This window comes from Lathyrus oleraceus, chromosome 2 (genome assembly GCF_024323335.1).
Source record: "Lathyrus oleraceus cultivar Zhongwan6 chromosome 2, CAAS_Psat_ZW6_1.0, whole genome shotgun sequence".
Taxonomy (NCBI): Eukaryota; Viridiplantae; Streptophyta; class Magnoliopsida; order Fabales; family Fabaceae; genus Lathyrus; species Lathyrus oleraceus.
This window is the reverse complement of record NC_066580.1, coordinates 27518536-27534774: the sequence shown is the minus strand read 5'-3', so window position 1 is coordinate 27534774 and position 16239 is coordinate 27518536.

Genomic DNA, 16239 nt, shown 5'->3' with positions numbered 1-16239 from the left:
TTTTCCCATTCGTCCGTTGACGTATGGTTGTATCGCTTTCTTCCCATTCATCCGTTGATGTCTGGTCACCTCTCCGTTGGTATCGATAAACGTTTAGTTTTTCCCATTCGTCCGTTGACGTATGGTTGTATCTCTTTCCCCAGGTCGTCTGTTGATGTCTGGTCACCTTTCCGTTGGTGTCGATAAACGTGGAGTTTTTCCCAGTTGTCCGTTGACATCTGGTTGCATATCTTGTTTCCCAGTCATCGGTAAATGTCTGGTCATCCCTTTTTGATGTCGGCAAACATGATATTTCGATGTCGGTAAACATCGAGTTTTTTCAGTCATCGGTAAATGTCTGGTTGTGTGTCCTTCCTTTGATAAAAATCAAAGATTCCCAGTAGAGTCGTCGGTAAACGTCTTGTCTGGTTCCAGTTGCAAAAATCTTTTTCCTCCCCAGTTGGAGATGCCATCGGTAAATGGCTTCGTCTTGCTTCGATATCGGTAAATATCGAATGCCCAGTTTAGCCGCCATCGGTAAATGGCCTCGCTTTCTTCGATATCAGTAAATATCGAATCCCCAGTCGGAGCAGCCATCGGTAAATGGTCTTGCTGAAGTTGATATCGGTAAATATCAAGTTGTTTTGAAGCCACCATCGGTAAATGGTCTTGCTTCCTTTTAATATCAAATTCCCAGTTGAAGCCACCATCGGTAAATGGTCTTGCTTCCTTTAAAAGTTGTTTCCCAGCAGCCATCGGTAAATGGTCTTGCTGAAGTTGATATCGGTAAATATCAAATATCCAGTTCCCAGCTAAGTAACCATCGGTAAATGGTTTTGCTTTCCTGAAGTTATTGTGCAGCCGCCATCGGTAAATGGCCAGGCTTTTCTTTGTATCATCTCCCGCAAAGTGCAAATTTCTACGGTTCTTTGGTATTCAATCCCTGTTTACCCTGAAGGTCTGACAGCCGTTGCTCTCATCCGTTCAGGTTCCCAGTTGATTGAATAGGGGCAGCTGTAGCACCTCAAATTTGCACCTCCCATTTGTTTATACATTTCATTCTTAGGTCATTAACATTGCATTAGCATTGCATAGCATGTTACATCTCATCAGGCAAGACTGGTCAGGAGATTCAACTGTGCAAGGCAACAAGAGCATTTTGCATGAGATCAAAGCCCTAGGGTGGTTCCATTGGGCTTATATGACCCAAGGATCATTTTGAAGTAGTTTGGCCAAGTGTTGAAGGTTCAAAAGCCACAGTGCATGTGCAATTCATCTGAGGCCCATAGAACTCAACAAAAGTCAACTGCAAAGTCAACTGTGGATTTGGAGGTGGGAAGTGGTTAGAGATGCTTCATTCATGTTCAAACAAGTCTCATTTGACATTTCAAACATCAACATTGAAGAATTTGAAGTCAAATCAAGACTTTCCCAAAATAGCAGGTGACCTATAATTTGAACTTTCCAAAAATGGAAAGGTTTTGGACCAACTTCAACTCAAGTTTACATCATCAAGAAAGCTTCAAATAATATTTTGTCCATCATAAAAGTTGAAAATCTTTCTCTCCCATTTCCAAAAAGTCGAAGATCATGAATTTCTAATGTGTGGTTGAGGAGATATGATCTAATCATGGCAAAGTGTGTTTGAAAATTCAAATGGGCATAACTTTTGAACCAAAGCTCCAAAATGAGTGGTTCTTTTTGCATTTTGTTCATCATGACATCTAGTTTCCAAAACATCCATTACATGGCATGAATTCCACTTGCATAATCATGTGCTCACTCATGAAGATTTTTGAAGGAAATTTCACAAAATCATTTTGGTGGATCATATGCATACAAAACCATTTCCAAAGCTTGCATGGAGTAATTTTAAGTGATTTTGGGCCTCATGGTGGTACTGTTCACGCATGCATGAAGTGTATGAGGTGAAAATACCAATTGATACATACACCTCATAAGTTGCTAATCTCAATTGCATTAGGCTTAAACAGGTTTTAAACATGATTAGCATGGCATATATATTGTTAATCACAACTGTTTTCAGAAAAAACATTTCATTTCAGATCTAGATTCAAAAAATCATCAAATTTTTCTCTCAAAATATTTTTCAAATTCTTCACACAAGAACATTTTCTATTGATTGATTCATGCTCATGAGGTGTTTTTGAGGAGATTTGGACGTGGAATCAAAGCAAATCGTGCCATATTGAACCAGGTTCAAAGCTTGAAGCATCCATGGAGTTTGCAAATTGAGCTGGATTCGTGCATACTTGAGCTTCAAATTCATCATCAATCACTTCAATAAGCATCGTGGAGGAGATTTGAGGCTTGGCTGAGCTTGGTAGCACACGATTCCAGGTTCTGTTCTTCAAAGAGGTCAGGATTCGACCTCTCTAATTCTCAAATTCGTTGTTATATTTGTATAGATCGTTCATTGGTGATGATGCTGGTACAAATTTTGAGTGAAATAGTGCAATATTCACAAAGTTATGCACGATTCAAGTTTGGATGTAAATTTTTCTTTGCTTCGATTTGAGTGATATATGATGATTCATGTTTAAGTGTTGTTTGATCTTGAATGTACATGGAATGACGAATCGATTGGTATAGGTTTTGTTAATTTCTGGACACTTTTTGGATTTTCTGGAAATTCAGATGAAGATCATCTTCATCTTCATCGTCAACCTATGAACATCATCATTTTCCAATTTTTGCTACGAAATTGCCATGCATTAGCTACGAGTTCATGAATTAGCTACGATTTCTGGAAAATGCGCTGCCAGGCTTAGGGTTAAGTCAAAACGCCATCGTTTTAGGCTTAGCGCGCAAAATTCAAATGTGGACCGTGTTCGAGTCTCACCGAGCGAGATTTTTTCAAATGCTTCATGTTTTCATACTTTCCCTCCCATTTTCATGCCTTGGCTCATTTTTTATTTCAAAATTTTCATGAACTTAGAAAAATCACAATAAATTGAAAAATGCACCAATTTGATCCCAATTTTTTGCTATATGCTCCTCATGTTGTCTAGTTTTTTATGAGTATAAATTGGAAAGTTGAGTTTGGCTGGAAAAATATTTTGTGCTAGGATGATTGGATACATATGCATGTGTGACCTTGCCTTGCTTATTTCATTGTGAAATGCTTGATTCTTATCCAATGAATGTGAAATTTTGCATGCTAATTCTAGACACATTGCTGAACATTTTGGCTTTGGTTTGACATTTTTCCCATGATCCAATTCTGTTTTATGCTCATGCTAACTTGGTGTGACAATTTGTGTCCACAATTGGTTGTCTGATTTGTGCAATGTGATTGCCATGCCTAATGATGTCCAATGCTTCTGATTTTTTGTATGTTGATTATGTTACATGTCTTGAATATGCATGAATTTTTTCAGATTTATTTGAATCATTTCTGTTTTGATTTGAATTTTTCATTCATGATGATCACATATGAACTTTGAAATTGCCTTTAACTTCACTTGATCATGAAATGCATTTGGTTAATGATATTGATGTGAGCCTTTTTAGGATATGTCAATAAGTGTTTGAAGTTGCTTCATGTCAAGTTTGAAGTTCTGTTTTGACTTTTTGACCCTCTTTTGACCCTAGGCTTTGACCTAGTGGTTTGGACTTATCATTTGAGTTGTGATTTCAGGTTCAGATGCACATTTCCATGATTGGAGTGGCTCATTCATTTGAGCTTGATTATTGGTTGTTGTTGGCTAACCTTTGTGTGTTTTGTAGGCTTTGAGGACAATTCATTTGTGTTATGCTAATGCCTTGCTCATTGTTGCCTGATGCTTTGTCTGTCTGTGTGATTAACTGTTGATTGTTTGTCTGTACAGTTTAACTGATTAGTTTAGATTTTTTCACAGGTACCTAAGTGGCTTTGAGTTCATTTTGAACTTGCCTTGCTAGCTTGTGGTTTGCTTACCACTGAGGTATAATTCTTCTGACTTCATGTAGTCTGGAAGAGCTGTCCTATTATGTGGGCAGGCACCTGTCTGAAGTCCTCCTTAAGAGGCAATGCTTGTGTTTGTTTAATATTGTGCCTGTACATTCAAAGACCTCCTAAGTGAAGAGGCATTGGCAGATACAAGGGATGTGCAATCCATCCCCTGCTCTTCAGTTGTGTCATTCACTTTGCTCACACACCATGTGTTGATGCATTGTGAATAAAAGCCCAAGATCTTGTTGTGTCAGTCATCTGTGGAGAAGAGTTCCTACATTCTGAACTCCCACACTTTCTATTTTGAGTCAAGCTCTCCCAGGCCAGGGATGAGAGCTATGAGGCACAAACCTCATCTCCATTTCATCTGCTTCACCCTAACTCTCAATGTTAGGGTTAAGAGCTAAAAAAACACCCCATTCGAGTTGGCTTGTTTTTACAGCCTAGCCTTGTATGAGCCCAATTGTGTGCATATAGTGTGTGTGCTTGCTTTATTGTGCTTGTATGTGTTTGACTGTGCTGTTTAGGATAGCTTGCTCCCTGTGCAAGTTAGATAGAAACCTCAATATAGGGATCGTATGCATGACAACTTCTAGGCTCGAGTCGTAGTCTCCCTAGTAGTTTGTGTCTCCCTTTGTCTCTGGTTAGGTGAGAAGTTCTTTCCCTGTTAAGGGGAACTAAGTCGCCCTGATCCTCATACCAGATGAGGTACGTAGGCAGGAGATTGAGCTGATCTCTCCGGGCGCCCTTTTTCTTTTTCAACCCCTTTGTGTGTGTTAGGAGATGGATGTAAGACCAGCGATTGGCATTCGGTTTCCTGTGTCTTGTTTGCTTGTTGGAGTCTGACGTAAGTCCAGCGATTGGCAGTTGGTTTCCTGTGTGCGTTTGTTGGTTCGGAGTCTGATGTAAGTCTAGCGATTGGCATTCGGTTTTCAGGTTTGCCTGTTTGTGTGGAGTCTGACATAAGTCCAGCGATTGGTAGTCGGTTTCCTGTCTGTGTTTTGTTTGGCGTGCGTTAGCCGAGCTACGAGTGCTCTGATTCTTCTCCGGTCAGAGAAGATACGTATGCATAGGATGCGACATCCTAGCGAGCACGTTTCCCCCGTCCCGAACTACGTCGATTCTGATGTCTGTGTTTGACAGGCTACGTAGGCCCAGGAAGCGATATCCTGCCGAGTCCCGTTTCTTTTGTCTTTTTCTGTGTTTCCTTCCAGCCTTGTGTAGTTTGTGAGCAGTCTTTTAGCAACCTTTCTTCTATTCTTTTGTGCGTGGATCCCGTCGAGTACGACGGATGCGTACGGGTGCTAATACCTTCCCTTCGCATAACCGACTCCCGATCCCATCCATCTCTGGTCGCGAGACCATGTCTTTTCCAGGTTTACTTCGAGCGTTTCCTTTCCCTCTTTGGGATAAATAACGCACGGTGGCGGCTCTGTTGTTTCGTTTTCCCGCCGGTTTTTCGCGTAATGCGACAGCTGACGACTCTGCTGGGGAATAAGAGAAGTTGACCGCTTGCTGGTCCGTCTTCCCTAAGCGAGTCTCTCCTAGCGCTCTCTAGGATAGGGTTTAGTTGCTTTTGTTGTTTCATTTATTGCATTTATTTGTTGATGTTTGCATTTATGTTTGCATTTATGTTTGCATGCATCATATTTTCATCTGTGCTGGATGTGGTTGTCTCTCTGTTGGGGTGGGAGTTACAAGAGGTAAAAGGCCCAATACCCAGGCTATGAGTGAACTCTAGGATACCTAGGAATAGAGGGATTCTTGGGAAGCGGGTGGTATTGCGCCACTTAGCGGAACATGATATCACGAGCAGTTCAGATCCTGATGGGGTATTATTGGTACATACATCGGGTGTGCACATGATGATATTCTATGAAAGGGTTGTTTATCCTGCGTTTCTCTTGACCTTACCCTGGCCTAGACAACACCCGTGAGTGGGGAGGGAATGGATCATTTTACAGGTACCGTTGGTGACTTGTTGGTGACTCTTGGTTCTTGTTGGTGACTTGGTTCTACATAATGGGTTTCAGATGACTTTGGGTCTCAGATGACTGTGTGGTTCCGAATCCAGGCCGAAGCTTTGAACCTGTGCTCCGTAACACACAGCCGACCAGTCGTGTTTGCATCATTTGCATCATAGCATGTTTATTTTCAAAAAATTATGCAATAAAAAAAGGGTTGAAAAAAAATGGAAAAAAGAAAAGAAAAAAGGCTAATCTCCTCATGCATATCATTTCTCAGGTTCATTCAGGAGTCTATTCACTGTGAGAGATGGCATCCGTTCCAGAGTTGAAGAGGAAGACTTGCACTTACAGTTTTCACCGTGAGCCTTTGACATCTTTGATAGAGTTGAGCAACCTTGTGATCGGCGGTAATCAGAAGGTGTTTGTTGATCAGTATGGGGATTTGTTGACACTGTTGAAGATGGTGGTAGATCCAGTGCCGTTGCAGACTCTTCTACAGTTCTATGACCCAGAGCTCCGTTGTTTCACCTTCCAGGATTATCAGTTAGCGCCAACTCTTGAAGAGTATTCTATCTTGATGAATGTCCCGATCAGATAACAGGTTCCTTTCTTGGATGTTCCAAAGGAGGTTGACTTCAGAGTCATTGCCAGAGCTCTTTATTTGGGTATTAAAGAAGTGGGTGACATTTGGAAGTCGAGTGGTGATGTGGTGGGGTTGCCTTTGAAGTACTTGTTGAGGATGGCTAGAGAAGAAGCAAAGAAGGGAAATTGGGAAGCTTTTCATGCCCAATTAGCTATCATGATTTATGGGATTGTGTTGTTCCCGAGTATGCCTAATTTTGTGGATCTTGCTGCTGTCATTATCTTCATTGGAGGAAACCCAGTTCCTACTTCGTTAGCTGACACTTACTATGCTATTCACAGTAGGCATGGTAAGGGTGGAGCTATCAGATGATGTCTCCCTTTATTGCTCAGATGGTTCTTGTCTCTCCTGCTAGTCAGTGGACCTTTTGTGGATACTCAGGGCACTCATAAAGTGGACTCAGAGGATTATGTCTCTTACCTCCTATGATATCAGGTGGCAATCTTACCGGATGGATGTGCGTAGTGTCATCATGAGTTGTGGAGAGTTTCGTAATGTACCACTTATAGGGACTAAGGGTTGCATCAATTACAACCCGGTTCTTTCTCTTCGCCAGTTGGGGTTTGTTATGAATGGAAGACCACTAGATGCTGAGATAGCTGAGAGTGTGTACTTTGAGAAGCGAAGTGACCCTGCTAGATTGGAGCAAGTAGGAAGAGCTTGGAAGACCATTGGTGTCAAGGATGGAGCTGTGTTGGGGAAGAAGTTTGCAGTTGATATGCCTGACTACATTGAGTGGGTCAAGAAGAGAGTCGAGACTTTGCTATTGCCCTATGATAGGATGGAGTCTTTGCAAGAGCAACCACCTTTGATCCTTGCCGAGAGTGTGCCTGCTGAGCAGTACAAGCAAGCCTTAATGGAGAATCGTCGGTTGAAAGAAAAGGAACAAGATACTCAGATGGAGCTTTATAAAGCCAAAGCTGACAAGTTGAACTTGGCTCATCAACTCAAAGGCATGCAGGGTGAAGATGCTAGCAGATTGAAGAGCAAGAAGAGGTCCTATGAGGAGATGGAGACCTTGTTGAATGAAGAACACCGTGAGTGCTTGAGGTTGCAGAGAGAGGAAGCCAATTATCAGAAGAAGATACGAGACTTGGAAAAGCAACTTAGGGACAAAGACATCCAGTTGAAGAAGGAGGTAGACTTGAGACATGCATCAGAGAGTCAGCTTGGAGGAGAAGTTGTGGAGCTCAGAAGACAACTGAAGGAGAAGCTCACCCCTCTGCCAGAGTGTTCAGAATGTGACCTGTTGATAGATCAGTGCCAGTACCTGAAGACTCTCATTCCTAGAGGACATCTTTCTTAGCTTGTCTTTGCTGTTTATGTTGAGAATCACCTCCAGGATTGTTGGATGGAGTTCATTGTTGTACTCTGATCATTTGGATCTTTGCTTGATTTGTTGTATGACCCTTGTTGCTCACATCTATAGATGAGATTGTTGTTTCACCTTGTGCTCATTATCTTGTGTACGTTGTTTCTGTGTTGTTCTTGCTGCAGGGTGCCATTTCTTGAAAGATGAATTAGGCTTTTGAATGCCTGAGAAATGAACATATCATGTGCATCATACGCATCATTAGCATCATACACATATCATTTTGCATTACAGGTGTTCTTGATCGAGACTTCTCACTCTGGTTCCTGTGTCAGGCAGGATTGCTGATCAACGTCCGCACCACTACTCTACGAGGTTGAATCAATAGAGGAATATGGATCAAGTGCAAGCTGAGTTAGCAGAGATGAGGGCTAACATGGCCCAGTTCATGCATATGATGCAAGGGGTTGCGCAAGGTCAGGAAGAACTTCGAGCCCTGGTCCAGAGACAAGAAGCTGCAATTCCACCGGTCAACCATGCTTTGCCAGAGGGAGGCCCAATCAATGACCCTGTTACTGCTGCTGTTCCAATCAATAAATATGCCGTGGGTGATGAGTTGAGGGGTATCAGAATCAACGGTCAACGTATTGCTCCAGAGACTGCTAATGTCAGAGCAACCCGTGCTCCAGTTCGCCATCCTGCTCCGTTGGTTGACAGACAGGAAGACATGTTTACTCTCCTCAGTGAGGATGATGAAGTTGTGGGAAGAACTGACGAAAGAGATAGGAGGGTTGATGCCTTAGCCGAGAAGATCAGAGCCATGGAGTGTCAGAACTCTTTGGGGTTTGATGTTATAAATATGGGCTTGGTGGATGGGCTGAGAATTCCTTATAAGTTCAAAGCGCCTTCCTTTGACAAATACAACGGTACCTCTTGTCCTCGCACCCATGTGCAGGCTTATTACAGGAAGATCTCTGCCTATACAGACGATGAGAAGATGTGGATGTATTTCTTCCAGGATAGCTTGTCTGGAGCTTCCTTGGATTGGTACATGGAGCTGTAAAGAGAATCCATTTGAAGTTGGAGAGATCTGGGTGAAGCCTTCTTGAGGCAATATAAGCATAATATGGACATGGCTCCGAGCTGGACTCAGTTGCAGAGTCTATGTTAGAAATCTGGAGAGATTTTCAAGGAGTACGCCCAGAGATGGCGGGAATTAGCTGCAAGGGTGCAACCTCCGATGCTGGAGAAGAAGTTGACCGATATGTTTATTGGGACTTTGCAAGGGGTATTTATGGACCGGATGGGGAGTTGCCCATTCGGTAGCTTTTCTGATGTTGTGATTTGTGGAGAGAGGATAGAGAGTCTTATTAAAGCTGGAAAGATTCAAGATGCTGGTTCTTCATCTTCAAAGAAGCCATTTTCTGGGGCACCCCGAAGAAGGGAGGGTGAAACTAATGCGGTGCAACATCGTAGAAATGTGAACAGAGGGCAATATCGCCAGGTTGCTGCAGTAACTATCCCAGCACCTCAACCACGACAACAACAACAACAAAGAGCACCACCACCACAACAACAACAACAACGTTCGTTTCAGCCGAGACAGAGGATGCCGGATCGTCGGTTCGACCCGTTGCCGATGGCATATGCTTAATTGCTGCCCGAATTGCTCAGATTGGGGTTTGTTGAGTTGCGTACAATGGCTCCGTTGACAAAGATACCACCTGGGTATGATGCCAACGTTCGCTGTGACTTCCACTCTGGTGCACCGGGGCACCATATTGAGAATTGTCGGGCTTTTCATCATAAGGTCCAGGACTTAATTGACGCCAAAACAATCAATTTTGCTCCTGTTCCGAATGTTGTGAACAATCCTATGCCTCAGCATGGTGCACATAGGGTGAACAATGTGGAAGAGGAGGGAGCTGTAGACTTGGTAGTCAATGTTGATGATGTTCAGACCTCGCTGCTGGTTGTGAAGGATCGTCTGTTGAATGGGGGAGTGTTCCCAGGCTGTGATGAGGGCTGTTCAAAATGTGAAGATTCAGCGAATGGTTGCGACAAGTTGAGGGTTGGTATCCAGGGATTGATTGATGAGGGCTGTCTGCAGTTTAGTCGGGCCGTGAAAGATCGTGGGGTGGTGTCAACTGTCACCATTTATTTTAAACCGTCCGAGGGACGTAGCCAGAGAACTGTCAGTGCACCTGCAATCGTTGGTACTCCTGTTACCATATCCGCTCCGGTAACGGTCAGTGCTCCAACTACTATCGTTGCTTCTGGAAGAAGGTCTGTTGAGAATAGTAGGGTCGTTCCGTGGAAGTATGATAATGCTTACCGCAGTAACTGAAGGGCAGAGAATCAGATCCGACCAGTTAACCAAGCTCCAGTGACCATTGGTTTGCCGAGTGGAGTTCTTGTGACTGTGGGTCCAGTTGTGGACAATGTAGGGGGACCTGGAGGTTTCACACGGAGTGGTCGTCTGCTCGCACCGCAGCCTTTGAGAGACAACAATGCGGAGGCTCTTGCCAAAGCAAAGGGTAAGCAAGCTGTGGTTGAGGAAGAACCTGGTCAGAAGGAAGCGCCTGAGGGGTCATTTGAGAAAGATGTGGAGGAGTTTATGAAGATTATTAAGAAGAGTGACTACAAGATTGTAGATCAGTTGAATGAAACTCCGTCCAAGATTTCTATCCTCTCGTTGCTATTGTGCTCTTAGGCACACCGTAATGCCTTGCTGAAGATGTTGAATCTGGCTTATGTAACACCCCGATAAAATATGATAATTATTTAATTTAAGTTTAATAGTATATTATGATGATAATATGAATGAGAGGGTATTATTTAAAAGATAAACCATTCATATATATTATTATTAGTATATTTATTAATTTAATTAAATAATTGGAATATTATTGGATTATTATTATTGGAATAATAAAAGTTGAAATCAGTAAAATGTCCCATTTGGTAATAAGGGTTTTTTTCACGTGAAAAGGGAGAAGCACAGAAAAGTGGAGAAAGGGCGAAGAGGAAGAGCAAGAGAACAAGGGTTGGAGAAAGGGAAAAGCTTGAAGCTAAAGGATTGCCGGATTTACTCAGGTAAGGGGGGTTTATCTTCGTTTAATGGGTATTATGGGTTAACATGTACTGGGTAGTAATAAACCATTGAATCGACTCTAATTAGAATGATGAATGCTGAAATTGTGAACTTTTGGATGAATGAGATATGAGTATAATTGAAGAAAATGCGTAGGAATTGGATGTAATAAGGTTAGAGATTGTGAAATTGAATGTGTATGATCTGTGTTAGACAATATGAATGAATGTTGTGTAAAAATTGGACTGTGGAAGGTTGGATCTGAGAAATCTCGTAGCAGAGAAAACCCATAGCAGATCTGGAATTGTGGTTTCTGGTCATACGCGTATGGCACTAGGCAATACGCGTATGAGATGGCCTGGAGGGAAGGGATCTGGCGCTGATACGCGCCATACGCGTGTATTACGCGTAGCCTGTGAGCGGTACGCGTATGGGGTGAGGCCATACGCGTATGGAGGAAGAAGATGATGTTTTAAACGTAGTTTCGTCTCTGTTGGTACGCGTATGGGAGAAGTGGTACGCGTAGCATACGCGTATGAGACAGGTAATATGCGTATGGGCTTGGCTAGGAAATGGACCATACGCGTATGGGCATGAGGCATACGCGTATGGGCAGAAGTGGGATTTTCTGAGCTGTTGTTGTGCAGTTTTTGGTCGTTTCAGCTGAGTGATGTAATTTAGCTAATGTATGATAGAGTAGGGATCATTTCCCGTTGTTTTGAGCAGTATAGGTATTAGTAGAGTGTGCTAATACTGCGATTTATTATTTGGCATGATATGATATGATTCAGTGATAAATATGCTGATGATGTATGATGGTATGCATAATGCTGTGAATGTATCTGTTATGTATGCAATTGTGAATGGACTGTTTATGGCTTAGAGTGTGAGCATATGTCTATCTTGGATTGTTGTTGATGTTTGCATGCTAGGTGATTTAGCGTGTATAGCATGGCCTTTATGGTGGTAGCTAATTCCCATGGTGAGGAATTAGTGAGTGAGTTGTTGTGGATTGTTATTGATGTTTGCATGCTAGGTGATTTAGCGTGCATAGCATGGCCTTTATGGTGGTAGCTAATTCCCATGGTGAGGAATTAGTGAGTGAGTCACTAGGTCTCAAATGAGTGGGACTAGTGAGCTTGGTAGCCGTATTTGGGTTTGATCGGTGAGGTTGAACTATGTGTTCACGAATAGTCGGTACCGCATGCATGGAGTCTCATTGCATAATGTATGTATGGCGTATAATATGAATGGATGTATTCCAATATTATACGTGTGTTTGGTGTTGGGTTGAGTATGATTATGATTTTGAGTTGATGTTGCCGTTGCTAAATGTGTGATCTGATTAGGGTGATGAAATGTGTTAATTTACTTAGCATTACATGATATTTTATAATGCTTATTATATCGATTGAGGAACTCACCCTTACAACTATATTTCAGGTAACGAGCAGTGATTGAGTAGAAGCTAGTGCTTGGATGTCTAGTGTAGTTCCTTAGTGGGTCATGCTCTGGTATATGTAACATCGAGAAAGGATGTTTTACCTTGTTTTCATTTTGGTGGTTGAACAATTTTACATGTAATGTGTTACATGGATTTGCATGTTGTTAGATTTATATCCGCTGCGAATTGTGCAATATCTTATTTTGATTAATAAATGAGCATGACAAACTATTTTGGTGAATGGTGTGAAGTGTCAAGTGTGACACCCTTAATTGCATATCTACTCTGATTTATATTTTGTTGTTTTAATTAAAATTGGGGTATTATAGAAGGGTGTTACATTAGTGGTATCAGAGCATAGTCGGTCGAGTCGAGTCGTAATTTTTCTGTTTCCCTGTATGTGATAGGTGTTGTGTAACCCTATCAGTACTTATTGTTTTAGCTTGTTGGATTAACTCAGAGATGGCTGGAAGAGGTAGAGACGATGCTGCGATTGCTGAGGCTCTGGGTATGCTAGCTGGAGTACTTGGAGGGAATCCGAATGTTGTGGGATTGGGAGCTGCTCGTCAGCTGAGTGAGTTCCAGAAGAACATTCCTCCAATGTTCAAGGGAGCATACGATCCAGATGGTGCTCAGAAGTGGTTGAAGGAGATCGAGAGGATCTTCCGAGTGACTGAGTGTGCCGATAACTAGAAGGTCAGGTTCGGTACGCATATGCTGTCAGAGGAAGCAGATGATTGGTGGGTTGCTGCCCGCACTGAGTTGGAAACTGCTGGAAGTACTGAGATCACTTGGGCGGTGTTCAGAGAGAGATTCCTGAGGAAGTACTTTCCAGAGGATGTCAGAGGAAAGAAAGAAATAGAGTTCTTAGAATTGAAGCAGGGCAACCGGTCTGTTACTGAGTATGCTGCTAAGTTCACAGAGCTGTCGAAGTATTACACTCCCTATGATGAAGCTACTGGGGAATTTTCAAAATGTGTAAAGTTTGAGAACGGGTTACGTCCCGAGATCAAGCAGGCTATTGGGTATCAGCGGATTAGAGTGTTTTCTGACTTGGTTGACTGTTGCAGGATTTTTGAACAGGATACCAAGGCCAGAGCGGAGAGCTATCAGCAGAGGGTTGATAGGAAAGGCAAGAATCAGAATGATCGTGGAAAACCGTATGCAGCTGGCAAGGGTTTCCCGAGACAGAGTGGGATGAAGAGACCTAGTGGGGGAGACTCCAGTGCCCCTGCTAAGTGTTACAGATGTGGTCAGGCTGGACATCGTATCCATGAGTGTACCAGTACTGAGAAGAAGTGTTTCAAGTGTGGCAAAGGTGGTCACTTGGCTGCAGAGTGCCGGTTGAAGACTATGACTTGTTTCAACTGTGGAGAGGTGGGTCATATCAGTCCACAGTGTACTAAGCCGAAGAAAGAGAACCAGTCGGGAGGCAAGGTCTTTGCTTTATCGGGTTCTGAGACTTCTGCAGATGATCGTTTAATCAGAGGTACGTGTTATCTTAATGCCTTTCCTCTTGTAGCTATTATTGACACAGGTGCGACTCATTCCTTTATATCTTGGGATTGTGCTGTGAAACTTAAATTAGAGATATCTGAGATGCATGGGAGTATGGTGATTGATACTCCTGCGAAGGGTTCAGTGACTACTACTTCAGTTTGTTTAAATTGTCCTTTGAGTATTTTTGGTAGGACTTTGGGATGGACCTAGTGTGTCTTCCACTAGTGCAGATTGATGTTATCCTGGGTATGAACTGGTTGGTGTTTAACCGAGTCTATATCAACTGTTTTGATAAGACTGTGATCTTTCCTGAGATTGAGGAAGGAAAGAGTTTGTTTCTATCAGCAAGGCAGGTGAATGAGGCAGTAGCAGATGGGGCAGAGTTATTTATGCTGTTAGCGACTTTGGAGGCTAAAGATAAACTGGTGATTTGTGATCTAGCCGTGGTGTGTGATTTTCCTGATGTGTTTCCTGAAGAAGTGAATGAATTACCGCCAGAGCGTGAAGTTGAGTTCTCGATTGATTTGGTACCTGGTACTAGGCCGATATCGATGGCTCCGTACCGTATGTCTGCTGTTGAGTTAACTGAATTGAAGAGTCAGCTGGAAGATCTGTTGGATAAGAAATTTATTCGTCCGAGTGTGTCACCGTGGGGCGCACCAGTGTTATTGGTTAAGAAGAAAGAAGGTATTATGAGGTTGTGTGTGGACTACAGGCAACTGAATAAAGTGACGATCAAGAATCGGTATCCTTTGCCGAGGATTGATGATTTGATGGATCAGTTGGTTGGTGCGAGTGTGTTCAGCAAAATAGATTTGAGATCGGGGTATCATCAGATACGTGTGAAAACTGAGGATATTCAGAAGACTGCTTTCAGAACAAGGTATGGACATTATGAGTATTCTGTAATGCCTTTTGGTGTGACTAATGCGCCTGGGGTATTTATGGAGTATATGAATAGGATTTTCCATCCGTACCTAGACAAGTTTGTTGTGGTGTTTATTGACGATATTTTGGTGTATTCGAAATCTGAAGAAGAGCATGCTGAACATTTGAGAGTGGTTTTAGGAGTTCTACGAGAAAAGAAGTTATTTGCTAAACTGTCCAAGTGTGAATTTTGGTTAGAAGAGGTTAGTTTTCTTGGTCATGTGGTTTCAAGAGGTGGTATTGTTGTTGATCCTTCTAAGATAGAAGCGGTATCTAAGTGGGAAGCTCCGAAGTCAGTTTCTGAGATAAGGAGTTTTCTTGGACTTGTAGGTTATTATAGGAAATTCATTGAGGGATTTTCTAAGTTGGCATTACCGTTGACGATGTTGACTAGAAAGGGGCAAGCGTTTGTTTGGGACTCAAAATGTGAAGAAGGTTTCCAAGAGTTAAAGAGAAGGTTAACTACTGCTCCTATTCTGATATTACCAAGTCCGTCGGAACCATTTGAGGTTTACTGTGATGCTTCATTGTTGGGTTTGGGTGGTGTTTTGATACAGAATAAGCAGGTTGTAGCTTATGCTTCGAGAAAACTGAAGGTTCATGAGAGGAACTATCCGACCCACGATTTAGAGTTGGCAGCTGTGGTATTTGTTCTGAAGTTATGGAGGCATTACTTGTACGGGTCAAGATTTGAGGTTTTCAGTGACCATAAAAGTTTAAAGTATTTGTTTGATCAGAAAGAGCTGAATATGAGACAGAGGAGATGGTTAGAGTTTCTGAAGGATTATGACTTTGGTTTGAATTACCATCCGGGTAAAGCAAACGTAGTGGCTGATGCATTGAGTCGGAAATCATTGCATATGTCTATGTTAATGGTTAAGGAATTGGATTTAATTGAGCAGTTTAGAGACTTGAGTTTGGTGTGTGAGAGTACTCACAATAGTGTTAAATTGGGAATGTTGAAGTTAACGAGTGATATTCTGGATGAGATTAGAGAGGGTCAGAAATCCGATGTGCTTTTGGTTGATAAGTTGACTCTAGTGAATCAAGGTCAAGGTGGTGAATTCAGAGTTGATGAGAATGGTGTTTTGAAATTTGGTAATCGGGTGTGTATTCCGGATGTTACCGAACTTAAGAAGAGTATTCTTGAGGAAGGACATCGTAGTGGCCTGAGTATTCATCCTGGGGCTACGAAGATGTATCATGATTTGAAAAAGTCATTTTGGTGGCCGGGAATGAAAAGAGAAATTGCGAGTTTTGTTTATTCTTGTTTGACTTGTCAGAAGTCAAAGATTGAGCATCAGAAGCCGTCTGGGCTAATGCAACCGTTGGCTATTCCAGAGTGGAAGTGGGATAGTATCAGTATGGATTTTGTTTCTGGTTTACCGAGGACAATTAAGAATTTTGAAGCTATTTGG